Source organism: Odocoileus virginianus, chromosome 13 (genome assembly GCF_023699985.2).
Source record: "Odocoileus virginianus isolate 20LAN1187 ecotype Illinois chromosome 13, Ovbor_1.2, whole genome shotgun sequence".
Taxonomy (NCBI): domain Eukaryota; kingdom Metazoa; phylum Chordata; class Mammalia; order Artiodactyla; family Cervidae; genus Odocoileus; species Odocoileus virginianus.
Window position 1 is genome coordinate 61,969,645 of NC_069686.1, and position 2,444 is coordinate 61,972,088.

The window sequence follows — 2,444 nt, forward strand, 5'->3', positions numbered from 1 at the left end:
CAATAATCATCATAAATATTCATGGTTTTGCCTTAACATTAGGATAACATCTGTTTCCAAACATCTGCAATCTGTTTTCAATGCTTCAGTAACATGTAAATTAGGTCTAACTAATACAATAAATCGCTAATGGGGAGAGTGATAATGAGAGCTGCCCATGAAGGCAGGAGTCCAGCCCCGTCTCCAAAGGCCAGTTTTCTGGAGTTCTCCAGAACTTTCCTCAAATGGAAGGGGCTTTCAAAGCCTCTCCTGGCCTCCTGGCTTGCTGCCTAAACCAGCTACCTCCATGCTGGCCAGGGACCCCTCTGAGCCTCACCCTTTTCCGGAGAGTGCTCACAGATCTTTCTAGAAATCACATCCACCTGGGCAGGTCCCACTCACAGAACCCTCTGTGAGCTGCAGAACAAGGTCCAGGCTCTTGGCCTGCAAACCAGACCTGTCACCTGTCCCAGCCCCAGCTCCGGCCACCATCCCCACCCCCAGCTCCAGAGCGCCCACCGGCTCAGCTCCTTGAAGGCCCCCAGCATTCTTTCTCTTCTGTTGGTCCTTTACCACTCGGATTGGCACCATGCAGAGAGCACCCTCAACACAGCAAGAAGACAAATCAGCCAGTTGTGAAACAGGCTGGGCTGCCGCGGGCGCTGCCGGGAGCGCCGGGCCGGTGGTGGCCACGCTGCTCTTCTGCTCGGGCTGCGGAACGGGCTGATCGCCGAGGAGGGGCAGCGCTGCCGCCGCTTCGCCAGCAACACCTGCCCCTACGTGCACAAGGTCGCGCGCAAGGTGACAAATCGGAAGTATCCAAAGCTGAAGGAAGTGGATGATGTGCTTGAGGGAGCGGCTGCCTGGGAGAATGTTGACTCTGCTGCAGAGCCGTGTCCCAAGTGTGAACATCCTCGAGCCTATTTCCTGCAGCTTCAGACCCGCTCTGCAGATGAGCCCATGACCACCTTCTGCAGGTGCTGCAAAGCCCAGTGTGGACGCCGCTGGCGGGACTACAGCCAGGATGGCCCAGCTGCGTCAGCGTCCGCCTGCTTTACTGCCCAGGGTGTATTCCCAGCTGCCAGTGTGAACCGTGTTCCCAGGGTCTTGGCTGGTGTGGTGGAAAGCTGACCCTTTAAGGGTGGCTGCCCAAGGGGTCAGGAAGTATAGCCTGCCTCCCAGTCAGCAGATTAACGCCTTGATGTCCAAATTCTGCCCATGCTGTGTGTGGACAGGAGTATCCACAAGTGAGTGTTTAAGGTCCTGTTCTTCCTCTTTTATGTTTGTTGGGCAATTGATATTCTCCTCCCATCAGCCAACACTCTTTAATATTTACATTGTTTGTACAACTAATAAAGTAAATACTAGTTTAGTACATTAGATGCCCCCCAGTATTTAACTGTTAACTGCAAACTTATTTAATCAAAATTTATCTTGAATATTTAATTAAAGTTAACAGTCTTGTTATCATCTTCTCAGCGTTTTAAATGCCTTAAGAAGTAGACATCAAACCTTAAACCCAAAACCGACTGCTATATTTAGGGCCAAACTGGTTGCAGCAGTGCTAATAACATGGATTTCTATTTATTACTTCTATTTTTGTTTCCTAGAATTGCAGTACATTTATTAGATTGTATGTTTTTTTAATCCTTCTGTGTCCATCTTTCTACTCTAAAGAGAAAAAGGACACTCTAGGCTCAAAGGGGCAGGATTTTGGTTATTGACAGATCTGTTTCTTGCTCAGGGCCTCAGATTTAATTGCTTCCAAATCTCTCTCTTTATTTTGTTGAATTATAGTTTACTTCCCTTCTGGCTCAGCTAGAAAAGAATCTGCCTGCAATGTGGGAGATCTGGGTTCAGTCCCTGGGTTGGGAAGATCCCCTGGAGAAGGGAACAGCTACCCACTGCAGTATTGTAGCCTGGAGAATTCCATGGACTATGTAGTCCATGGGATTGCAATGAGTTGGACACGACTGAGCGACTTTCACTTTATAGTTGACTTAAAATGTTATAGTAGTGTCTGGTGTACAGTGTAGTGATTCAGTATGTACATATATATAGACACACATACACACAAGTGTATATGTATTCATATATGTATACATATTCTTTTTTGTATGTTTTTCCATTATGATTTATTACAGGATTTTGAATATGGTTCCCTGTGCCAAATTGCTTAATAATAAAGTTTCACTTATGAAATTAAAAAAAAAAAAGAAACAGACTGGACCCTCCCAGCAGAAATACTGACAGTCAATCATTTCACTCTCACTGGCCATAATTATTTTCTTTATTGAAGTACAGTTGATTCACAATGCTGTGTTAATTTCTGCTCTACAGAAAAGTGATTCAGTTATACATATACATACATTCTTTTTCATATTATTTTCCGTTGTGGTTTATCACAGAATACTGAATATATTTCCCTGTGTTATACCGCAGGACCTTGTTATTTATCTGTTCGC

The 2,444-nt window shown here is 45.6% G+C and overlaps 1 pseudogene; it reads left to right on the top strand.

Annotated features, from left to right (window-relative positions):
• Positions 1-568: 568 nt before the first annotated feature.
• On the top strand, positions 569-1,110 carry LOC110138419 (DNA-directed RNA polymerase III subunit RPC10 pseudogene; annotated as a pseudogene).
• The last annotated feature ends 1,334 nt before the right edge of the window (positions 1,111-2,444 follow it).